Source organism: Callithrix jacchus, chromosome 1 (assembly GCF_049354715.1).
Source record: "Callithrix jacchus isolate 240 chromosome 1, calJac240_pri, whole genome shotgun sequence".
NCBI lineage: Eukaryota > Metazoa > Chordata > Mammalia > Primates > Cebidae > Callithrix > Callithrix jacchus.
In genome coordinates, this window is record NC_133502.1 from 23652939 (window position 1) to 23679856 (window position 26918).

The window sequence follows — 26918 nt, forward strand, 5'->3', positions numbered from 1 at the left end:
CCAGGAACGGCATCTGTCAACAGATTTATACCTAATGCACACATGCACACACATTATAAAATGTTATTAAATAAAGATCGTCATTTTGCATTTAAAAATAGTATGATGATCTGTATTTATATGGTAAGAATAAGGGTACGTTAATATGATACATATATGTGCATAAATGTGAATGAGAAGAAGATAATCCTGTTTTCAAGTTTTGCCAATTCAGTGATACTCTTTGTAATACTCTTTGTTACTGTAATCACTGTTTCTCAAACTACTAGTGAAATTGGACATTTTTGTTTACTTGTTTGGCATTTGTATTTGCTCTTCTGTAAACTGGCAACATAGAGCAGCAATACTCAATAGAATTTACAAAATAGGTAGAAATATTATATTAAATGTTTTAAGTGGCCACAAATGTCCACCAGTTGTCATAGTGGGCTGTATAGATTTAGATTTTCAATCTGATTTTTTATTTTTTTCCTGTCAATTTTAAAGAATACTTTCCATATTAAAGAAATTAACAGTTTATTATCACTCCTTTTTAAAATTTTACTTTAAGTTCTGGGATACATATACAGATCTGCAGATTTGCTACACAGGTATATATGTGTCATGGTTGTTTGCTGCACCTGTCAATCTGTCATCTAGGTTTTAAGCCCCACATGCATTAGGTATTTCTTCTGATGTTATCCCTTCCCCTTGCCTCCCACCCCACCAACAGGCCCTAGTGTGCAATGTTCCCCACCCTTTGTCCTTGTGTTCTCATTATTCAACTCCCCCTTATGAGTAAGAACATGTGGTGTTTGGTTTTCTGTTCCTCTGTTAGTTTGCTGAGAATGATGGTTTCCAGCTTCATCCATGTCCTGCAAAGGACATAAACTCATTCTTTTTTATAGCTGCATAGTATTCCATGGTGTATATGAGCTATATTTTCTTTTCCAGTCTATCATCAAAACTTGTATTGGTTCCAAGTTTTTGCTATTGTAAATAGTGCTGCAATAAACATATGTGTGCATGTTTCTTTATAGTAGAATGATTTATAATCCTCTGGGTGTATACACAGTAATGGGATTGCTGGGTCAAATGGTATTTCTGGTTCTAGATCCTGGGGAATGGCCACATTGTCTTCCACAATGGTTGAACTAAATTACATTCTCATCAACAATGTAAAAGCCTTCCTATTTCTCTACATCCTTGTCAGCATCTATCGTTTCCAGACTTTCTAAGGATCGCCATCCTAACTGGCATATTACCATCACTACGTTTTTTAACATTTAGTTTTAAAATATTTATTACATTTTTAACTTCTGAAAGGGGTAAAGTAATATTTTTTAATATCAAGTTTTAATTTGATATAATTTAATATCAAATTTTTTATCATTCCATTTTTTAATTTTCTTAATAAACTTTGACATGATTTCACATTTTTATAAACATTTAACAAATAGGGTGAAAAAGGAGATAGTATCTTGATAGTGCTTTATTATTGTTCTTCAACCATATAGACTATATTTTCAAACTTGGCTTTGTATTTCAATATTTACTATTTAAAAAATGCTATAGTTTTCAAACATCTTCTTCCATTCTGTTTTTATTTTTAAAAAGTAACCTTTGTTTTTTATTATATTATTATATTATATATAATTTTATTATATTATTTTTTATAACAGGGTTTCACCATGTTGGCCAGGCAGATCTCGAATTCCTGACCTCGTGATCCATGCACCTCAGCCCCCCAAAGTCCTGGGATTACAGGTATGAGCCATCGCATCCAGCAAAAACTAACATGTCTTATTTGCCCACTTTAGTGGTTTGCATCTGGCTACTTTTACTAAAATGTAAACATTAATAACTTGTTAGGATTTTAGATGAAGCAATATAACTATAATATGAAAAGTCAATGTTTAGTCCCTCAAATGTCTTCTTTGGCAGTTATATCCTATATATACTAGGATATATAGAATATAAAAAACAACCTGTGGCCAGGTGCAGTGGCTCACACCTGTAATCCACTTTGGGTGGCCAAGGTAGATGAATCATCTGAGGTCAGGAGTTCAAGACCAGCCTGGCCAACATGGTGAAACCCCGTCTCTACTAAAAACACAAAAACTACCTAGGCGTGGTAGCAAGTGTCTGTAATCTCAGCTACTCAGGAGGCTGAGGCAGGAAAATCGCTTGAAACCTGGAGGCGGAGGTTGCAGTGAGCCAAGATCCAGCCATTGCATTTCAGCCTGGACAACAAAGTGAGACTCTGTCTCAAAACAAAAAACAAAGAACAAAAACCTGTGATTATATTTCTTGAGAAATCAAACCACCATCTAAGCTAGAAACTCATGTAACAGATTGCTAGTACTAAATTGAGGTTATATGGTGTAAAAAATATATTTTCAAACATACAACTGATCGGAAATATTTTCTGTAGCATTACATAACTGGAAGTTTATGCAATGAAGGCAGAACAGATTCTGATTTAATCTCTTCTAACATACAGTGAATTTACATGATTTAGTCAGTTATGAAGAAGTCATATGTTTATTACAAAAAGAAGCCATAAAAATAGGATAGTTGTAATTTTTTTTCACACCAAGAATGGGATATGCATTCACATATATAAATGCTTTCACATTGGTAGCTTTCACATATGCTACCAAGATTTTACTTGTGCAGAAGACACAATATCACATTTTTTCTTTGAGAATGTAATTCATGGTTGATTTGACCACATAGTCTAGTTATATCATTTGAGCAGAATAATTGTTCTTTGTTTATTTTGAGTTAATGGATTTTAACATTTATCTCACATTTCACTGTTGTTTCAGTAACAAAATTAATTTTCTACTTATAAAATTGATGCTTCCTTATGACAGAAAATTTAGAAAATGTTAAAAAAGAAGTAAAAATTTAAAACTAGAAAATAAAAATACAGAAAAAAACACAATGAAGTAAGCTTCAACTTTCCCTTGCCCCTCACAGAGATACATTTTTTACTTATAGAAAATAAATAGTGTAAACTATTTTAAAATATTTAATATATTATCATGTAACTCATATCTTTGGCAACACAGTTTTGTTTTGCTACATGGTATTTCATACACCAGCAAACCAAGAATGCCAAATCACCTTTCCACTGGTGCTGTCATTCACAGGTGATATATTGAAGGTTCTACCCATGTCTGCAGGTTGGAAATTGCAGTTCTTTAAACCTGAATGCTAGGTATTTTAGAGCAATATGGATTGCAGACAAATGTAGGTTAAAGTGCTATTCGCCCAGAAAATTAAGATAATTCTGGAGCCGTTACTATTAAATATACTATTAGAACTATTTTAAAAATATTTTGTTAGAATAATACATAATCTCTAAATTGTGCATGTCTGAGACAAAGGTTAATGTGTCAAAGCTTCTGGGCTACACACTTATTCAGGTTCATTTCAAGTCCCTTTACCTGTGTTTTTATTGTTAATTTTTTTTCTTAAAGTTGGTTGTATAAATAAATTAAGCTGTAGGCCCATAAAACCAGGATCTATCTCTGGTATCAGTTAAACATCTTTTTTCTAACTTTTTAGCCTTAGAAAACAATGCTGTCAATCAAAAGTCTATAGACTTGATTGACAGCATTGTTTTCTAAGGCTAACTATGAAAATATTAGTCTTCTCTGATAGAAGCTGCATAAAACATCATAAGATGGTTAAATTTTTGTAGATCTTCTATTATATAAAAACAATAATTTATTTAAACATACTTTTTAAAATCTACTTTGCTCCTTTTTGCTTAAAATTTTCTTTGAGGACATTTAAAAATTAAATAGGTAAAGCATTTGCATTGAGTATGCAAGCCCCAGTTTTACATTCATTTTCTCATTCATATGTTAATTATGGATATCTATGCTCTATGAAACAAAATGCTAGACATGGTGCATGCCAGTTGACCTATTAAATTACATGCCCCATTTGAGGGATCAGAAAATACTATTTTTCTAGTTCTATTGCTTGTATGTAAATTCCCTGAACTGTCCACTTGAGGTTTTCTTTTTTTTTTTTTTTAACTGATTCTTATTTGCCCTCACTCAATGTTTTTAATTTCCATCGTAACCCAGAGTTATTCTCTGGAATGAAAAAATTATATTAAACTCCTCCTTTGTTTACAAATGCTGCTCTATATAATCGTGAGAGAAGTCTGAAAATGAATATGAAGTAAAAGTTGATTTGTGGCAACTAGAATGGCTGCTTTATGCACACAGTCATTTACCTAACCAGTAAATAAGCAAGGCACTGTAATGTTTAGGAATGTGGGCTTTCAAGTTACATGGGGGGCAAAATCGTGGCTTTACTGATAACTAAAAATTTGACCCTGGACAGGTTAAGTCCTCTAAATTTAGTTGCCACATCTGTAAAATAACATAGGGGTGTGTGTGTGTGTGTGTGTGTGTGTGTGTGTGTGTAAAGCTGTAGAGAAAATACTTTTATGTTTTGGCACAACTATGCCTTTCTACACAGATTTTACTGAAACTTGAGATCTGAATTGAAAGCCAGTTTTTGGAGGCAACCTACAACTGTAAAGGTAATGAGAAGTCCAGAGATGCTCACCCAACCCCTGAGTTATGTGTGAACATTTCACAGGAGGTGGCAGGGGAGCATTGCTGAGGCTCAGGACCATGGAGAGTGGCAGGGGAGCACTGCTGAGGCTCAGGACCATGGAAAGTGGCAGGGGGCACTGCTGAGGCTCAGTACCATGGAGAGTGGCAGGGGAGCACCGCTGAGGCTCAGAAACATGGAGAGTGGCAGGGGAGCACTGCTGAGGCTTAGGACCATGGAGAGTGGCAGGGGAGCACTGCTGAGGCTCAGGACCATGGAGATATCTCTTAATTGAGAAATTGAAGACATAGGACTTACCGTGTTTCCAAAACAGACTTTCTCAGAAGGGAGAAGAGAGATAGTTGCCTTACTCCCTGTTATAAGCAGATACAATTTATTTTCTTCATTCCTTGCTTACGATACGGACTCTGTGTGTTTAAGATATTTGCCTTGGCTTTCATCACAATGGCCCTGGGATAACAATGGAAGCACAGGGGAATCACACACTTGTTATTTGCTGTAAGTCATTAAAAAAATCTGTCTCTGATTCAAAAACCTTGTGGGTGCATTTAGAACACAATCAATAAAGACGAACATTAAACACCTACCAATTTGTTGTGATGATTAAATATTTTGATACATGGCAGTGTTATTACACTGGTGCAAAGTGCTTGATTATTGTTTGCTACTATTATATCTGGCTTCTTTTAAATTCCTGTGAGTGCAAGGTGCTTCCAGGTGCTATGTCACAGTATACCTGATAGAAAATTGAAAAAAATTACAGGATTATTAAAATTTGTCCACATTCTTTATGTCATTTCAGAATGTATTCATTCTCACAGAATGAATACTCACAGAAAAATGTCTGTATGTCATTGATTTAAAGTATCATTTTTATTCACTTATTTTCACAAAACTGGGTGCTTCTCTGTGAGATTGTAACGTGGGTCATTTAATTGTCAGTTTCAATATTTACAGGTATAGAGATGTTGAAAACAAGTTAACTTAATTTCAGACCTTCATGTTACAATTTCTTATATCAATAACATATATGCCAGCAAGAATAGTACGAACGTTTTCTTAAGATGTAGCTCATATCATTAAAGTACAAAGGGAAAATATGGGACAGTCATGCACAGCTGTTGTTTAAACACAGAAAGAAATCACATTAGCAATCAGAACATTTTAACATCTAAAAATGGTTCCACGATAAATTTAAACACTTCTTTAAATACCCCATGCCTTTGAAAGTGATAAAAGATAACTTAAACAAATGAACAATTAAGGGAACTTGGGGTCTGAATATAGATAATCACAGCTACACCAAAAAATAAATCCTCAACTTTTATTTGTAAATAAAATATTCAGTGCAGTTCTAACTTAAGCATACGAAGTAAAATAAAGCTCAGTCTTCAATTTTACAACTGAGTTTCTAAATGTAATCTTAGCCCTGTGGGAAATAACATTTTTCCCCTCAAGGACTGAATCTCAGCTGGTGCGGGTGCCAACACTGACTCTGGGACAATGCAGAGGCAGAAGTGGGAGGGTTTCTTGTCCTTGATGTTATAGCACCCATCTGGCATCTACTGAGACAGCCATCGGCTTCTTTTAGGGTTGGGCGATTTATCATTTGGGGGTGGACTTGGATCTCTTGAGGATCTGTACCCCATTTTGCCTCCCAGGAGAGAGGGTAATTTCCTAATTCCATGCCACACTGCAACCGGGAAATTCTGTCCATCTTTCTGACTCTTACTTAATTGAACTCTACTTTAAGCTCTGAAAACTATTCTGCTGCTCTTGTACACTGCTGGATTAAGGTGGAATATTTCAGGCCTCCTTTTGGTCCATCTTTTGGAATAGAAACCCATGCCATTCCTCTGTAAACTGTTCATCTCCCCAAGACTCCATCCAAGGGGTCATTCACATAAACACCCTCCATTCTCAGATCGCACAAACATTTTTGTCTGTTCCAGCTCTCCTTACTCCCCACGTCCACTTCAGGGCTGTGTTTTTCACAGCTCTGCGAGGTCTACACAACTCCCATTGGCCGCTGATTCCCTCCCTTCCATCAGCCCAGAGAATCATTAAATGGGTTGGGGATGGGGTGGTGAAAAAACTGCACATATTACCTCAAACCTATGAAAAGACACCTTTTTTTTTCTTTTCTTCTATTTCTAACTTTTCTCCAGAAAAATAATATAGTGTTTTAGCTGACTACATGGTGAAAGGGGCATCGAGTCCTTTCTACTTTTTTCTACTTTCAGCGCTTTCTACTTCAGGCCTTTCTACGCCTTGGCCTGAAGTAGAAAGAAACAGGAGTGGAAACAAGTATCAGGGAGAATTGTGACATTAGAAAGATTTGGCATGACCTCCCAAACCTCACCATGTTAGCTAATGCAATTTTGGCCCTCAAAATGTCACAAAGAGAGATGGCTAATATTTCTGGGGTTTAGTTTGTTAAACAAGGAAAATAGGACCCCATATTTTAAAGGGGATTAAATAAACATTTAATATAGTATGCAAAATGTATTTCAAAATAACTGTCTCAATATTCAATTAAAGTAGTAATACTGATCACTAATAATCATTAATTATAATACTATAACAATATGGGCTTATTAATTGTGATCAATGTATCAGACTAATGAAAGATGTCAATAACAGGTGAAACTGGATGTGCTGTATATGGAAACTCATGGTACTATCTTTGCAGGTTTCCTGCAAATCTAAAATTATTCTGAAATTAAAAAAAATGTTTTTTAACTTTTATTTTCAAGAGAAAGGTGAATTTGCATAAACAGAATTATTGTTCAAAGTTTACATATTTTGTACGAGACAGTACCCCAAATGAATTTTTTCCCATAATTGAATCAATGATAAGAAATAAGTTCACCACCAGAGAGGAGTTATGCTTTCATGCAGATTTAAGTTTGGATTTCAAATCAAAACTAAGGTTATTGAAATGGTCAAAAAGGGCCTCTTTTAAGAGTTTGTGGGTGTATTAGTCCACTTTATCCACTCCTGATAAAGATGTACCTGAGGCAGGGAAATTGATGAAAGAACGAAGTTCATTGGACTGCAGGTTCACAGGGCTGGAGAGGCCTCACAATTCTGGTGGAAGGCAAGGAGGAGCAAGTCATGTCTTAAAAAGACCTTGTGCAGTGGGAACTCCTCTTTTTAAAACCATCAGGTCTCATGAGACTTATTCACTATCACATGAACAACACAGGGAAAGACCTGCCCCCTTGATTCAATTACCTCCCACTGGGTCATTCCCACAACACATAGGAATTCAAGATGAGGTTTGGGTGGGGACACACCCAAACCATATCAGTAGGCATCTTTTTCAATTTCATTTCTCTCATATGAAAGGAAAAAATTCCATTGCCTTATTTTGTTTATATTGATCTACATAATCCTTTTCCTTTTTCCCATGCATTATTATATATGGGCTTTAAAATGTGAATGGTAGTTGAGAGAAATAGTCCTCAGGTGTACCTGAGCCTCCCAGATGATATGTCAAGTATCAGATTCCTGCTGTCAACCGTGGACTCAGGGGACTCTTCCCTTGAAGTCTCTTATGATTTTTCTGTGATACCTTCCCAGAAAGCCTGCATTTATTTCTCCTGTCAGCTAGAATCACTAGAGTTTTAAATTTGTGAATTAAACATGACTGATTTTTCTTTTCAGAAAAGATAAAAACTATGCTAAATAATTCTGCCATGTTTCGTCTCTGGGAATTTAACAGGATCAAGTCCCGGGAAGGAAATGAATTATAAATTTGGTAAAATGCCATTTGTTTTAGAATCTCTAATTTACTTCATTTAATTGTGAGGCTTTTTTCCTCCCATAATTAAATAAATGAATAGAAAGCTACACATAAAAATTTATTATTATTCAGAGTTTTGTGCTTTAGGATATATTTAAAACAAAAAAAAAATAGCTGTCTACAACCTCTAGTTTTACTAATGAAAATGCATCCATTTTCTGGTTTCTGGTCGTTTTCTTCTGTTCTGAAAATTGTTGCTTAATTATCCATTAATTGTTTGATCAATAAAATAATTAGAAATTTCACTTTGTTTTAATCAGAAATGTTAAAAATCTACCTTACTTGACTGGCAAATTGATGTGGCAGACATAAAACTTTACATTGCAATTTCCCACTATTATAAAACTTTACATTGCAATTTCCCACTATTAGCTTCACAGCATTTGTGTTTTCCAGACAGCTATTTTCAGGGTATTTTGTAACAGCAGAATCTTGACCTGTTTAGAAATAGTTGGTTCAGCCAGTATTAGCTGACACTAAATAAAGAAAAGAAGAAAGGTGAGGTGAAGAGAGGGAGTATAAATAAATACATTTTTAAAAAAGCTAATTAACTTTAAGAAACAGTGCTGGAGATTTGGTGGGTCTTCGGCTACATATTCAAGAATTTAAAAAGAATTTATCAAGACTTGCATTTCAGGTCAGAATACAGTAAATGTTTTCAGCACCTCGGACAGCAGGTAAAAAGCCCATTAATTCTGAGAGACAAGAAACGAACAAAAGAAATCCTATGAGCCCTTTAGATTTGTGTTTTGAGAAAGCTTCCAGGCTGTGGTGTAGGAAGAGAAAGCCCAGCAGACACACTGAGTTAAGGAGAGAGAACTGAGAGACAAAGAAGACCACGGTGTCTCAGTGTTACAGAAAAGAATGTGGAGGAAGAAAGAGCCAGAAGGGTAGAATTTCAGAGATCTGCGGAGGATTCCCATTGAGTGTTCATCTGATCAGCAAATGCATATGGGAAAAGGACTTGTGGCCAGGGAAATAAGCCATTAGGAAGAGTATTCGGAAGGGTAATAGAGCCCTGCACTTACACAGGGCCATCAATAGTGCCTGTTCACGCCAGCCAGAATGGCTGAATTCCATGTGTTACAAAAGTTAAGTCCAGACAGAAAACATATGAAAAAAAGCCAAACCAAAATTGCTACAAACTGCAATGTCTAAGATACAAAATGCATCGCATTATACTAAGAACAGATTAGACACTGTTAACAAAACAGAGAGCTTAATAGCTAGTGACAGAAATTATCCAAAATGAAACACAGAGATAAAGGGTAGCTTTTTCCCCCATTTTAATCCTTTCTAAGTATACAGTGGAGTGGAATTAATTGCACATTGTTGTGCAACTATCACCTCTATCTCCGTAACTTTTTCAGCATTCCAAACTGAAAGTCTGTAACTGTTAAATAGGAATACTTTATTCTTCTTATCTCCCTACCCCCTGTTAACCACTATTCTACTTTCTCTACTAATTTGACTATTGTAGGCATCTCAGATGAGTGTAATCATAAACATTTATCCTTTTGTGTCTGCCTTATTCTACTTGGAATAGTGTCTTTGAGGTTCACACATATTGTAACTTTCATGAGAATGTCGTTCATTTTTTAAGATTGAATATCAATGTTTGTACACAGCACATTTGGGTTATCTATTATCTGTTCGTGGACACCTGGGTTGTTTCTACCCTTTGGCTGTTGTGTACAATGCTGCTACGAACATGAGTGTACAACTATATGTTTGAGTCCCTGCTTTCAGTTTTTTGGGTTATATGCCTCACAGTGAAATTGCTGGATTATGTAGTACTTCTATGTTTATACTTTTTAGGAGCTGCCATATTGTTTTCTACAGAGGCTGCACTATTTTACATTTCCACCATATACACACAAGAATTTCAATTTCTCCACATCCTCATCAATACTTGGTGTTGCACATCTATTTGATGTCTTTTCAATGAATGATGTTAGAACAATTCAATATCTCCATAAATAATAATTTCAATCAATACTTCATACCAGGAACAAACTTACCTAAATTTAGTCATAGATCAAAACATAAAATCTAACACTATAAAACTGTGGCTGGCATAATAATTCCCTCACAGGCCAAAAACTGCTTCTAGAACCTGGAAATGACCTTCAATTACCAGCCAGAAAGGATTTGGGGATCTCAGTAATATAATTGCAAGGAATTGATTTCTTCCCACAATTCAATAAATAAGGAAACAGATTCTCCCCTACAGTCTCCAAAAAGAAACACCATCATCCTGCTGACTCCTTGATTTAGTTCAGTGAAATCCGTGTTGGACTTCTAACTTAGAGAACTGTAAAATAATAAATAGATGCTACTTAAACTACCAAACCTGTGTTCATGTGTCATGGTAGCAGGAGAAAACTAATACATCATATGAGCCAGCAATCTTACTCATGTATATTTATTTATCCAAGAAAAATGAAACACGATTTTTACAAATAGCCTATACATGAATGTCTATAGTGGCTTCTTCATTCATAATTGTCAACAACTAGAAACAAATGTCCTTGAGCTGGGGGATGCCTAAAAACTGTGGCATAGCCAAACAACAGAATACAATTCAGCAATGGAAAGGAGCAAAGAAAAAGAGGGTATGATTGTAAGGTACCTTAGTTCATTTAAAAGAGAAATTAGTTCTTTTTTCCTTTGAATAATCAGTGATGCAGTAAAGTTGATGCTAAACAGATGAAATATTCTGGTGAGATATAAAATCTCTGCTGCCTAGGAAAATTACATCAAAGATAATTAATAACCTTTATTACTCATTGTTAAGAACTCTGAGCTCAGCTCACAGTTTTAACAATGCAAAACAGCAAAGCTAAATTCTGGTTTTGCATTGGTAACATATTTGGTAACAAAGTTTCACAAACATTTTATTTCTTAAGAATGACTGAGCCAACTCTGGCAAAATTTAACACGTGCCATTCCTTCTTTTCAGATTCATTATTTAAAGCTATTATAAATGAAAGCAAAGAAACATTTCCTGCCTGTGTACCTTCTGCAACTTCTTTATCCCTTCGGTCTTTGTCAGCACCCTGCATTATTCTGGGGATCCCAAACCTTACAAAGGGTGTAAAAGTACTCTTTTTTCTCTTTTGAAAACAAAACCATCATAATAGATTGCATACACAGCTATATGTCTCTGTCACTATAGCTTCTAATAGTCTCAACCATCAATAATAATTATAACTTTGACCCAAATAACTTACATATAGTTTACAAAATAAAACTGGTACTTAGATAAATTAAGAACTTTCTGTAATATATTGTTATCAAAAAAAGCTGGTCACCTTAGCACTTCCTAAGAAACGTGGTTTACTTTGAATGGGGGACACCTGTTTGGTATCACAAAGCCAATACATAAAACCACAAGTGAGTATCAAGCAGTGAAGGCATTATTTGATGGCCATAGAAATGAGAAGGCAGCCATGGCTCATAAATGAGCTTCTCGACTAGTGAGGGGTAAGGGGATGAAAATGTAGGGCTTCTCTAATGAAGGAGTTGGACATTAAAAACAAGAGACATGGTATTTGTGTCTTTTCTGGAAATGAGTGGTGAACTTGTTGGAACTGGAGTGCTGCCTCCTTTTTGTCCTTTTATGGCTTCTTTCAGTCATTGCCATGGTGACTGTCAACTGTGATGGCACTGGGGTGTCATTAAGCATGGAAATGAGATTATCATGAATCCTGAGGTCTTCTTAAAGTTGTTTGGTCAGCTATCTTGATTCTAATGAGTCTCAGCTACTTTGGTTACAAAGGAAACTTTTGATCACAAGTGTCTTGTTTCTTAAAGATAGGCAGGGTAGAAATTCAGCTACGTCACATAGGCATGACATTGGGTAACAAGACCATGATTTTACAGACTAGCAAAACTTCTGACACTTATCACGCAACCCCCCCACACCTCCGCATATCACATTTACAACATGTTTAATGACATGACCCAAAGACAGAGTCACCTTTTAGTGGGTGTAAGAAAAAATGTATGTGAGCTTAAACAGTCCATAAGAAGCACTTCCTAAGAAATGTGGTTTACTTTCTTCCATTAGATGAGTCCAATGGGCTTCTTTGTTAACATGCTAAAACTATTAATGTGTAATTTTAAAATATGCTTTAAAAATGATATTATAAAAATATGATGATCCAATAGAATATGATGTGAGCAAAAAAAGAGATAAGTGTATGTCAACAATTTATTAAATTCATTAATTAAGGGGACTAATAAGATATCAGGACCAGTTCAAAAAGTAGTTGAGAAACTAGATATAAACAGTCAATGAAAGGATAAAATTATTGGGTCAGATACAGAACTGATTAATGTCCCCAAAAGGGCATACATACAATCTTTGAGGTTATCTCCAGAGAGAAATCATTTTTATCTCTAACAGACAAAACTCTACAAGTTGACATGTAACTTAGTGCAAGACCTTTAATCAATATGAAACTGAATTGAGTGGTGACTTGAACATTCCCCTGGCCTTCAGCTTCATATGGCATTAAAAGAATGTACCACACACATTTTTTTTGCTGCATTTTCACATTTTGGACAACACTTATGCATATTCATATCACCACCCCAGCAGCTGTTGAAAATTTACTTTCTTTGGAACCCTAATGGGATTTCTAAATATGTAAATAGCACAATCAAAAGATGCCTGAGCCTGTGAATCAGCACAGCTCTTTCTCATACCTTTCCCCCATTCCACACCCACACACCAAAGTCTGGATCTTCCTATCAGCCTCAGTGTTTCTTCTTTTCCAGGAAAACACATCCTAATACAATAATAAGCATTGAATTAGATAAGCTCAAGTCCTATTTTTAATACTAAATAACCTCATCATCCTTGACAAATTATTTTATTCTCTAAATTTCAATGTACTTCTTTTCAATATAAACTTGATAATCCCTATCATATAGAGATAGTGAGGATAAATAAAATCCACATTTGCTGTTCTTTCTGCAGGGAAAGCTCTTTGCCCAGTTTTTGCATTGCTGATCTCATTTCTCCGTCTTTAGCCAAGTCATTTCTTGGTGAAATTAAATAAATATTATAGAGTAGAATTTGCTGAGATTATGAAAATGTTCTGTATCTGTGCTGCCTAATACAGTAGCCACCAAACTGATTGTTAAATGTTACTGCATTTTAATTAGGTAACCACACGGGATTAGTGATAACGCACTGTACAGTGTGTGCTTTGAAAAGGGGCAGTAATTAGGAAGAAGAAGAAAGCATAATGGTTTAAACATCAGGCTGTCAAATGAATGGTTAATTTGTAAAGTTCAGAGTTAAATAATCGAGGTAGAGAAAAAAACAGCAATTAGGTCACCTGATAGACATAGTTGAATATATAGAGTATAAGATCACATTCACTAATTGAGTAGAAACTTTAAAAAAATTATGTCAAGCTCTACATTTGGGGAGGGTACGTGCCTGGTTCCTGGGAATTTTGTGAATTCAGTCTTCCAAAATTCTTAGCTTGTCTATATTTATGATTCCCCCCTTTTGTTTCTTTCTTCTCCATCTCTCCTTTTTAGTTCCTTTGCCTGACTGCCTTTAAAAAAAAAGTTTAGTCCCAAAATAACTTAAACGAATTCTTTGGACTTTGTTTTGTCATTCTCGTTTTGCAGCTGCTAAGTATTAAATTGTCTCAGCCAGCTGAGGATGTCTAAACTGAAGGTTATGTACAGTATTATTTCACTTGAATGTGTTAACAGTTCAGCTAAAATACTAAATTTACATTCGGGATAATTAACATAAACACAAAAGAGAAGTCACTTAAGAGTATGAAAAATAGGCCAGGCACAGGCTCATGCCTGTAATCCTAGCACTTCGGAAGGCGGAGACAGAATTACTTGAGCTTAGATGTTCAAGACCCGCCAGGGCAACATAGGGAGACCCAATCTCTACAAAAAATAAAAATATTAGCTGGGTGTGGTGGTGCACAATTGTGGTACCAGCTACTCAGCTGGCTAAGGTGGGAGGATTTTTTTGGGCACAGGAGATTGAGGCATAGTGAGCTATGACTGCACCACTGCACTCCAGCTTGGGTATCAGAGCAATATCCTGTCTCAATTTTTAAAAAATGACATATAAAAATCTTGGTTCCAGAAGTAGCCTTTATTTCAAACATTTTCTTTGTTTTCCTCCACAAAACATTCAAATGTGAGATCAAATATTTTAATTCTTGATTCTTGGTTTGGAAAAATGCAGACCCCTTATCCACAGTAGTGATGTGGTTATATGCCAATTTACCCTGTTAGTAAAGTGTAAGATTTATAATTCATTTTATTTTATATATTTACATATAGAAATACATTATGAGAATTTGTGTTGTCAGAATTCAAATATTTCTGGAAACACACTGAAGCAGTATTTATATCAATTTAAGAGCCTTGATAAAAACAGAAAAATTCAGTTGCCTGTCATTTAAGAAAATGTAACATCATAAAGATACAGCCTAAAATGTGTTTAGTCAAAGCAGTGCCACATTCATTTCTTTACTCACCATCTACTGATTGGGCGGTCACCGGGCATCAGAGACCCTGTTATGTGCTGGGGATGCTGCAAAGGACAAAATAGTATTTATTTAGACTCCTATTTAATTTACTTCTTTATTATTTAAAACATATGTTTGTTGTGGCTCTGTTTACAATAGCAAGGCCCTGGAACCAACCCAAATGCCAATCAATGATAGGCTGGACAAAGAAAATGTGGCACATATACACCATGGAACACTATGCAGCCATAAAAAATGTTAAGTTCATGTCCTTTGTAGAGACATGCTTGAATCTAGAAACCATCATTCTCAGCAAACTGACAGAAGAACAGAACACCAAACACTGCATGTTTTCACTCACAGGTGGGTGATGAACAATGAGAACACTTGGGCACAGGGAAGGGAAAAATACTCACTGGGCTGGGTAGGGGCGTGAATGGGAGGAGGGGAGGGACAGCAGGCTCAGGGAGGATGGGGAGGGATAACACAGGGAAAAATGCCCGATGTAGGCAATGGGGGCAGTGTGGGGGATGGAGACAGCAAACCATCATGGCATTTATGTACCTATGCAGCAATCCTACAGGATGCAGGATGTGCACATGTACCCCAGAGCTGAAAGCACAATAACAAAAAAATCACCTGGAATGTATTAAGTGACTCATGTTTCTTAGAAACATAGAAACACATTCCTCCTCTTGCCCACATGGTGTAGCAGCAACCTGTTTTGATTTTTTGTCTCCCCAGCCCTTGACTTTTGTTTTTGTTTTTGTTTTTTTTGAGAGAGTGGGAAAGAAAGTGGTCATTTGTACAAAAGCTACTTTCTTCTTATTAGGCAAGGATCCTTCCCCAAAACTAAACCATCCTTATAAAACTAATGAAAAGTGTCCAGTTTAGGAGAACAAGAGGGAAATGACTGCCTAAGGTTGTTCCAGAGGTCACGAGATTTGCAGCTTCCTCAGTTACAACCATCAAACTCTAGCTGTTGAAGTATTTGCTAGCTTTAGTTATTTATTTAGTCATTCTTTAACTTAACAATTAAATTATAAAGCTACCTAATAATAAGAGTTCTCTGCAACCCTTATGTAAATTGATGAGAGGAAAGAGGTAGAAAAGCTTAGTGTATAGATGACAAGTAGATAGACGATAGATAGATTAGATAGATTGATTGACTGATATAGATATAGTGATAAATGATAGATAGAAACTCATATACTCAGAACATACATAAAGAGAAAACAAGCAAGAAAATGGTACACACACAAACACGCATGTATCAAGCAAGAAAGGAATGGTTCACAGTAGGTGCTAGGTACCAGCCTCTGTAAATGAGTACTCACAGCTTCCTTCTTTCTCTACCTATTCCATGTATCCTCTGCCCCCTCCTGGCGCTTCAGATCATGGGTTTCTTTTTTTTATTGCATTTTAGGTTTTGGGGTACATGTGCGGAACATGCAAGATAGTTGCATAGGTACACATGTGGCAGTGTGATTTGCTGCCTTCCTCTACTTCACCCACATCTGGCATTTCTCCCCATGCCATCCCTCCCCAGCTCCCCCCACCACTGTGCCTCCCCATTCCCCCAAATAGACCCCAGTGTGTAGTGCTCCCCTCCCTGTGTCCATGTGTTCTTATTGTTCATCACCCACCTATAAGTGAGAATATGCGGTATTTCATTTTCTATTCTTGTGTCAGTTTCTATACCCAGTGCAATGATTGGAGGGCCTGGATCCTAACAGGCTCTGTCGTGCTCTCCCTGCTATAGCTTTCTATGGACTTTTCCTACATGGCATGGGAATTTGAGCCGTGATTCAGGGAGCCCCTGGATCCGAGACACATTCCTCCCCTTGCCCACATTGTGTAGCAGCAAGCTGTTTTGTTATTTTGTCTCTCCACCCCTCAAGTCTTTTTTGTTTTTTTGAGAGAGGGGAAGTGGGCATTTGTACAAAAGATACTTTCTTCTCATTAGGCAAAAGAATGCAATTGCTTTAATCATTACATGGAGTTAAAAATACATGTGGAAAGTTAAATATGGACGCTGAGTATACAAAATGGTGGATTGGACTGGCTATTTGGATAGTGTGCTTGTATCTTTGAAACCACCTTTGCAAAATCATAAGAGAAATCTGACACAATTGATTCCATCTTGCTTCTAACCTTGACTCTTCCCTTGGTCATTTCTGGGCGTGGGCCAAGTTAACTTTGGAAGAAGTTTAGTTTGTAGTTTAAATAATAGCAGGCCTTCCCCCAAATTAAACCATCCTTATAAAACTAATGAAAGGTCTCCAGGTTAGGAGGATGAGAGAGAAATGACTGCCTGCCGTTGTTCCAGAGGTCACAAGATTTGCAGCTTCCTTAATTACACCTATAGAAAACACCACTGCTGTAGAACCTAAGATTGGCCATTTGAGATGTCTTTTCAGGCCTTTGCCTTTCTGGCTACCAGATGGCCCCACTGGGACCAGCAACTTCTCTGGGGGTTCCTACTTAGGAGCTCACTCAGCACACAAGAACTGCTTTTCACACCCCTACCACTGTACCCCCAACCAATCAGCATTCTCCCTTCCCTAGTCTCCTGCCCACCAAACTATCCTTGAAAAACCTTAGCCTCAGAATTTTCAGTGGGATTGACTTGAGTATTAACTCCACCTCCCAGGTAGTGTGGCAGGCTGTACATCAATTAAACTCTTCCTTTACTGCAATGCCATAGTCTCAGCCAAGACTTTGTCTGTGCAGCAGGCAAGAAGGACCCCATAGATAATTACATCCTCCCCCTCAAACCATCTCTCTATTCTCTGCTCTGAGATGCTGGGGGTGAACTGCAAACTATGCTTGGTTGCCAGCAGGCTTTCTGTCAACATATGCCGACTGGGTGCTAGGGAGGGAGTGGGAGGCAGGAGGCATAGGAGGGCTTGCTGCTTCCCAGGTCTTAATTTTCCTACCAGGTTTGCCCCAGTCATGACCCTTCCCTTTGGAAGCATTTTTGGGTTTTTTTTTTTTTAATTTTTTATTGGATTTTAGGTTTTTGGGTACATGAGCAGAGCATGCAAGACAGTTGCGTAGGAACACACATGGCAGTGTGCTTTTCTTTCCTTCTCCCCTTCACCCACATTTGGCATTTCTCCCCAGGCTATCCCTCCCCACCTCCCCCTCCCACTGGCCCTCCCCTTTTCCCCCCAATAGACCCCAGTGTTTAGTACTCCCCTTTCTGTGTCCATGTGTTCTCATTTTTCATCACCCGCCTACGAGTGAGAATATGCGGTGTTTCATTTTCTGTTCTTGTGTCAGTTTGCTGAGGATGACGTTCTCCAGATTCATCCATGGTTTTAATAGCAGCTGGTTCTAGGTCCAGATACCTTCCTTAATGCCAGAATTGGCTTCTAGGCTACCAGCCTAGAGGCACCTCTCTTTCCTCAGAATTCTGGGTTCCAATTCTGTGACCCTTGTCTGAGAGACTGAGGCTCCAAAGGCTGTTGAGAAGTACTTCTTCTCAGACGTGTAGATCCCAGCTCAGCAAAGCCTCTTCCAAGCTCAAAACACTCCAGCACCAGCCAGGCAATATCTCACCTAAGACATCGCAGACTCAGTTCACAGGACTCTTCAGCCAATGTTGTAGGTTCTAATCCCAAGCTCATCCCTCTTTTCCCAGCTCTTAAAGTAATGTCTCACTCCAATAATGCCTCACTCACCAGTTCCTTTAAGTCTTCTGGTCCTCTTATACCTGTTTAGTCAATATCCTGTATTAAATTCTCTCTGATAAAAAAAAAAAACAACTGTTTTGCTTTCTGTGGAAACCAGAAACCTGATCTTGACTCCAAGCTCTCAGTTTGAAGCTCATTCGTTAAAGCAGTATTCAATCAGAAATACATCTCAATTATACTGAATTGCCCTTACTGACACTAAAATGCATCATAGTTTTTCTGGTATTCTCTTTGGAAATAATACTGACTTATGGTAGTAGAAATTATGGTCCAGCAGATGAACTTTTTCTTGGATTGTGAACAGCAGATAGATAAGTAACATTTTTTTCTTAGAACGAAATAGATTTCTAACAATAATGTAAGCTTGATATCACATTGAGTTTTAGAAAAGAAAAAACAGTGAGACATTGCCTAAATGTAGTACCATATGAAGTAGACCTTTAATTTTTTTTCTTTTTCTTTTTTTTCTTTCTTTTTTTTTTTTTATTGGAGTTGTCAGTGGGATGGGAGAATCACAAGGAATCAGGTGTTCAGAGGAATGTATTTAGTAGAGGTGAGGAACTAGGATTTTGAAAAGTAAAAAAAAGAGAGAAGGAGAGGAAGAAAGAGGAAGAAAAAGAGGGAGAGAGAACAGGAATATTGCTTCATTCTAAAAATGGGTATTAATAATGGCCAATCAATATTTTGTGTATTTAAAATGGAGAACTCTATAAATATTTATTGAGTTTACTTGTTCCAGATCTGAGTTGAAGTCCTGGATATCCTTATTAATTTTCTGTCTCGTTGAGTCTAAATCTCGTTATGGGTCTAATGTATCTGGGTATTAAGATCTCTTATTGTTGCATTGATCCTTTTACCACTGTATCTTTGTTGCTTTGAAATCTATTTTATCAAATGTGAGAATTGCTACTCCTGCTTTTTGTTTATTTATTTATTTTTGCTCTCCATTTGGTTGGTAAATTTTTCTCCAAACCTTTGAGTCTTTGTGTATCTTTGGATATACCGTCAGGTTTTGGCTGTATCTTTAGATTGGGGAATTTAGTCGATTTAAATTTAGGGTTACTGCCATTTGATGTTAACTGGCTATTTTATCCATTTGTTGATGTAAATTTTTCTTTATGTTGATGCTCTTTACTTTTTGGTATATTTTTAGAAAGGCTCATACTGGTTGTTCCTTTCTATGTATAATGCTTCTTTCAGAAATTCTTGTAAAGCAGGCCTGGTGGTAATAAAATCTCTGAGTACTTGCTTGTTCATAAAAGATTTTATTTTTCCTTCAATTATGAAGCTTAGTTTGGCAGGATATGAGATTCTAGGCTGAAAGTTCTGTTCTTTAAGTAAGAGAGATCCAAGATGGCTGATCGCTAACAGCTCCCAGTGAAAGCTCAGAGAACGAGAGGAGGCCACACTTTCAGGCAAATTTTCGTCGCTCATGGACCAGCAGATTTCTAGTGGAGGAGCCCCATGGGTGGCCAGCGCGACTCTTGTGGCTGGGACAGCGGTTTTGCCGGCGCCTTGGCGCGGCAGCTCTTCATGCAGAGTAAACGGGACTGGTTCCCTTATTGACCAGTGTTTGGAGCTCCAGGAAGGCAGAGCCGCTTGTTGTGGACTCAAGAAGGAAGCCAGACCAGAGATTCCCTGGCAGAAGAGCACCATCAGTCTTATCACTGCTATTGTGGCTGGCGCAGTGGGTTGCTCGGATCCCAGCACTGGGAATCAATAAATTGGACATCCACTCAGAAACCTAATTAGAAAGGTGGTAATTGTAAAGACAACAGATGGATAAATTTATAATAAAGGGAAAAAAACAGCCTAAGAAGGCCGAGCATACCCAAAATCAGAACCCCTCTCCCTCTACAGGGGATTGCAGTTCCTCATCAGCAACGGAACAAGCCCTGATGGAAAAGGACTGTGTTCCATTATCTGAAGTAGGCTTCAGAAGGTGGATGATAAGAAACTTCTGGGAATTAAAAGAACTTGTTCTAACCCAATGTAAAGAAACTAAGAACTTTGAAAAAAGGTTTGACGAAATGCTGAAAAGAATAGACAATATAGAGAGGAATATAAATGAACTAATGGAGTTGAAAAAACAACACGAGAACTTAGTGAAATATGCATAAGTTTAAATAGCAGAATGGATCAAGCAGAAGAAAGGATATCAGAGGTCTCGAAGACCAGCTTAATGAAATAAAACGACAAGACAAGAATAGAAAAAAAAGGATGAAAAGGAATGAGCAAAGTCTCCAAGAAATGTGGGACTATGTGAAAAGACCCAATCTATGTTCGATTGGTGTACCTGAAAGTGATGGAGAGAATGAATCCAAGCTGGAAAATACTTTTCAGGATATTATCCAGGAAAATTTTCCCAATCTAGCAAAGCAGGACACTATTCAACCCCAGATAATACAGAGAACACCAAAAGATCTTCCTCAAGATGAGCAACCCCAAGGCACATAATCGTCAGATTCACCAGGATCGATACAAAGGAGAAAATACTAAGGGCAGCCAGAGAGAAAGGCCAGGTTACCCATAAAGGGAAGCCTATTAGACTTACAGCAGATCTCTCAGCGGAAACCCTACAAGCCATAATTTTTTTTTCATTAAGTTTTATTTTAAGTTCCAGGGTACATGTGTAGTAAGTGCAGGTTTGTTACATAGGTAAGTATGTGCCATGGTGATTTGCTGCACAGATCAGCCCGTCAACCTAGGTATTAAGCTCAGCATCCATTAGCTATTATTCCTGAGGCTCTCCCTCCTCACACGCCCCTGACAGGCCCCAGTGTGTTGTTCCCCCCACTCCCTATATGTTCATATGTTCTTATCATTCAGCTCCCACTTATAAGTGAGAGCATGCAGTGTTTGGTTTTCTGTTCCTGCATTAGTTGGATGAGGATGGCTTCCAGCATCATCCATGTCCCTGCAAAAGACATGATCTCATTCCTTTTTATGGCTGCATAGTATTCCATGGTAAATATGCGCCACACTTTCTTTATCCCATCTATCATCGATGGTTATTTGAGTTGATTCCATGTCTTCGCTATTTTGGGTAGTGCTGCAATGAACATACCTGGGCATGTTTCTTTATATTAAAATGATTTATATACTTTTGGGTATATATCCAGTAACGGGACAAGTGGGTCAAATGGTATTTCTGCTTCTAAATCTTTGAGGAACTGCCACACTGTCTTATGCGATGGTTTAACTAATTCACATTCTCACCAATAGTTTAAAAGCATTCCTTTTAAACTGTGATTTTGATTGGCATTTCTCTAATGATCAGTGATGTTGAGCTTTTTTTCTCATGTTTGTTGGCTGCATGAATGTCCTTTTTTGAGAAGTATGTGTTCATTAGACCTTTACTTTAGAGAATACTGAAAGCTAAGAGCACTGAATTCAGGGATCTAGAGGAACAGGATCATGAGATGACCGAGTTTCCTGAGATGAATGAGGATACTCTAAGTTAGTGACTCATTGAAATGAATCTATGTTACTGCGAGAGGAAATTAAATTTGGGACCCCAAATTCATTTAATTGAAGGGAAAAGCCAAGCTGGAAACTGGGTCATGCAAACCTGCTTCCCACTTTTAGTTCCTAAATAAGATGGCTATAAGATAAAAAGCTACACACCTCCCCCATATTTTGCCCACAAGGAAATTCCTATTGAGCTGTTAAAATTTCACGATGACTATTCACATTGATAGCTCATCTTTACCAGTGCACTCAGCCTTGGCCCACCAGACACAAATGCGTATCTGATTACTCCCCTGCCCCATTTTGTCTGTGTCATCTTATGTAAAAAATGCATATTCAGTGGGCCAGACAGAAGCATGAATGACTATATTCTCTACACCCATCCTACATGATAATTGTATACTTCTCAATATACTGCCCTTTACTTTTTAAGTTTGGAGCCCTCAAAGTCTTCTTTGGAGAAAGGCATAGACCTGTCTCCCGGGTGCATCTTTAACTTTGGCAAATTAATCTCCTAAAATGGTTGAGACTTGTCTCATCATTTTTCCTGACATTACTGTAGTGCTTGCTCCATCCCCCCAAGTTCCTTTATATTTTGAGGAGAATACTTAGGCAGCTTTGTATTAATAATATTATATCTATAGCACACAGAACATTATTTTCTATAATTCAGCTTAATTTATAACTCCACCTTTAGTTGTTCCTGATTCAAGACATTTGGATTGTGACACATTTCAAATATCTTATGTTAGTGTCAAGCTTCTTAGTCCATTTTGTGTTGCTATGGAGGACAACTCGAAGCTGGGTAACTTATAAAGAAAAGGTTTATTTGACTCACAATTCTGATGTCTGGAGAAATTCAAGACTGGCCGTCTCATGAGGGTCGCAGGCTGCTTCCATTCACAGTGAAAAGCAAAAGGGAGTTAGTGTGTGGTAGAGAAAGAGAGTGCGAGTGAGGGAGAGAGAGAGAGAAAGTGGGGGAAGAACAATGGAGGTGCCAGGTTCTTTATAACAGGAAGCTCTCTTGTGAGAAATAACTCCCCTCTCCCCAGGGAGGTTATTAATCTATTTAATAGAGATCCAGCCCCAGGACCCAAACACCTCCCATAAGGTACCACCTTCAACAGTGGGATCAAATTTCAACACGAGGTTTGCAGGGGAAAAACTTCCAAACTCTAGCATGGAAACATGGCAGTCAGAGCATGTGCTCAATTGCTAGTCCACAGATTCCCAAAGAGGTCTGTGGTGCCTGCTGGTGTGGTCCATTCAAGCTCCCTGCAGCATTGTTGGTCCACAGAAGTCTCTAATGAGGCAGTCGGGCAGGGCCATGCTCCTACCACTGTGGCGCTTCTTTCAGAGCTGTGTTTTCTCTCCACGGCTCTGTCAGGACACAGAGGTACCACTCAGGTCTCCTCCCTAGACTCAGAGAATGTCTTTATTTTGAGTGTGTGCAGTCTTTAAACTTTTGCTTGTATGAAGCATCCTCAAAAGTGCATCAGTTCCCTGTATCTTCGATTATCAGAGTTAAAAGGGCCAGTAAAGTTGAACTCCATCATTCACCATGTGCTTCAATTGTATGTATTATACTAATACAAACATTGACAAATAAATCTCTGATATACGAACCTTGTGACACCTTTGAGGTAAGTGTTTCTCTAACTGGAGTGATTCAACATTGGTGGTTTAGAATTTAAAAAAAAAAACTATCATTTAAGTGAGCACTAAAAATGTATTTCTGAGAGCCACATGAGACTTCAGGATTCAAGTTTGCATTTGTTTTTATTAATCTTATTTGCCACCATTGCTTTATTTTAGTTTTAATGAACATGAGTTTGTTGGTTAATGCTGCTTAATTTTGAAGAGTTTATGAGGGAGAAAAATTCATAAGGGGAGTTTATAAAGAAAGAAAAATTTTGTTTCTAATATTTAAATGATTTTTAAAAAATGAGGAATTTAGGACGTCTTACCTAACAATGCATAATATTTTTGCCAAATAATCTCCACTCCCTGCCAACTGAAACAAGTTTTATAGTGTTTATAGTAATAGATCATAGGTCTTCTTGAAAACCCCAAAACTGATTTCTATCACATCTTTAGGGGCTTCATTTTAAAACCATGACCCATATAACAATTTATAATTACAAAAATAATTATTGAGAAATCCACAAGAATTTTACAAGGTTGCAATACATCCATCACCAACAACAGGTATTAAAGTGAGACTTTTTACATTCTCTGAGACTTAGGTACTCATACAGGATTGTAGCAATAGTGAAACTAAAACCAACAACTCAATGAATCCATTCTCAACATCTACATCACTTTCTGCTTTGGATTTTGCAGTTGGTAAAGTGGCACTGCATCTTGTGGATACAGAGAAGCAGGGACCACAGGATGGCAGGTCACAGTGTATCCTCACGTTTTGTTTATCACTGCAGCTGTGAGCTGTTAACAGCTGTCAGCCCAGGGAGGGGCCTGGTGGCAGCCAGGACACCTCTCAGACCCACTGCAAGGTGTAGCAAATTGGTGGTGAAGTAGCATCCTCAGCAGAAATTGGCTCACGTAAACCGGAATAATTGGTACAAACAGGCTTTGGGTGAAAAACTACTCCACTTAGAGGAATAAACTACTTGCCACTTGCATGGGATTAAGTTATTTTTCTCCCTGGCTGATACATCTCTAATTCCACTTTCAGACTCTGCCAATCTAATTATTTTAGCATAAATACACATATGTTTATCAGAACTCTGGTTAGGTTCTGATACTGAATTTTTGTGTTATTTCATTCCTAAATCTTATATCAGAGGGTTTCTTGGATCACCTGTTTCAATATAATCTATTAATCAATGGTTCCTCTTACCTTTCATTAACATCTTAATGATTTTATTCTTGTCCAAGAATGTGCTTCAATTTTCTCCTTCCACTCTCTTTTTATCTTCTGTTAACAATAAATCTCCATTTCTTTACCTGCAAAATAGAGGTAGCTGGATTAAATACTAATGGATTTTATTAACTTGTCAATAACAAAAATAACTCAATAAGAATTTGGTTTTCTAGTATCTTAAGTGATTTACTTTAAGAATTGGTTTAAGACAGCAGATTGAAAATTTATGAAAATAATCCTTGGGAAAATATTCTCATATGTTTACTATGCAAAAAGTTCTAAAGCTTGAATTATCATAGCCATGTTCTCTTGTCTGCTAATTCATATGCAATGTTGGCCTCAGAAAATATATAATTAACTTTACTTCCCAAAATACAGTTTTGGATAGTCTTGAATTAGTGTCTTGGAAACTGCTCTCCAATTTCCAGACCATTTAATTTATTTTATTCCTTCCGGGGTAATTTTTTTTTTTTTTTTTTGCATTTCCCTCTCACCATGACAATATAGGTGCATGTTGGGTAAATATATTGTCCCTATATTGTCCCTCTTACCATGACATAACAGGAACAGCTCTGGGTCATTCTAAGTGTGTTTCCTGCTTTTGCAGGTGCCTGAGGATGACGCAGGTGCAGCTTGTCTGTGTTCACATCTTCCTTACACGCTACCTAGGTCCTGGCTGCGTGGACAGCGTGACCTAACATGTGTCTCCCATTGCATGCAGGTCGCCCCCAGTTGCCCGCCTGTGAGCAGAGAGTGTGCAGCTGGATGGCCCCCGATGTCCTCTCTCTTTTATTGGACTTGACATTTTAAAGTTGTTTCTTTTTTCTCTTAAACATTTTTCACGCGCTGTAAGCAAATACGTCCCTCCATTCCACATCACTGCTGCCAGAATCTGTCATGAAGATTTAGAGAAAAGACGGAATTTCAACGTTGCGCGACCACAAGCCCCCTGCTGCACCTGCTTCCGTGGCAGCGCTCCTGCCCAGTGATTTCACAGACTTGTTTCGACACAGTGAAAGCCTAACAAGGAAAATCTATTGCTTTCTGAAAAGCTGGTGATTTTCTCCCAGTGAGATCTCACCAGTGCTGTACACATTAAAAGACAAACACCTTCTGCTTTAGAACCTTACAGAGTGATTACCAGGCTATACATTTATATGCAAACACAAGAGTCATTTTACTTTCTAATGTAACATCTAAGCCCCAGTGTTTGGGAAATGATACATGCTTTACTAAAAAACAAGTGTCAGTACATTTAGGTAAAGGATAATAAAGTTTAATTTTAGAGTGTATACACTTTGAACTAAGTGTTAAGAATAGAACCATAATTGAGATAGGGTTTTTGATATCAACCAGTTTGCAAGTTAAAGGTTAATTTTCAATATGATCTGAGCTAAAAAAATTTCCATCCTAAATGCCAGGTAAACACAACATATTTTGATCTTCATTCTGTACCATCTTATAATATGCTAAGGGAGTCATTAGTGCTAGTTCGAGGCACTTTACTAAATCAATCACAGCAGTACACACAGAGAGAGACAAAAACCCAGATTTTTAATATACACAATAAATATTAAGGAAATAAATATTTCAATATTTATAAAAATATTAGGACCTGTGATAAGCAATATTTCTGAATATTTTATGTTAATGGAACGCTTGCTTCTAACTATGGCATCATAAGTTTAATGTTTAATTTTATATCTGATAAGTAAAATATTTATTTATGATACATAGAAATAAAGTATACAATAAAAGTGCTAGTATCTGCTTTCATTTTGGATCTAAAACAGTCATTTTTCTGAAATGCTCAAGTCAACTTCAAAGTCATTTTCACAGGTTTCAAATGCTTAATAATAATAATAATCCTACCTAAAAGATACATTATTTTGTCTGTATGGAAAATGCTCAAATGGAATTTTCCTTATGTGTTTTCATTGGAATGGACATCC

The 26918-nt window shown here is 37.2% G+C and overlaps 1 long non-coding RNA gene across 1 annotated transcript; it reads right to left on the reverse strand.

The window, feature by feature from the left end:
• Positions 1 to 2104: 2104 nt before the first annotated feature.
• On the reverse strand, positions 2105 to 25828 carry LOC108589170 (uncharacterized). Its single transcript, XR_001908296.5, has 7 exons — positions 25518 to 25828; positions 24943 to 25049; positions 22921 to 22972; positions 14923 to 14978; positions 5172 to 5320; positions 4882 to 5034; positions 2105 to 2242 (listed from the first exon to the last, which is right to left on the reverse strand). It is a non-coding gene; the product is annotated as an uncharacterized LOC108589170 (long non-coding RNA).
• Between the last annotated feature and the right edge of the window lie 1090 nt (positions 25829 to 26918).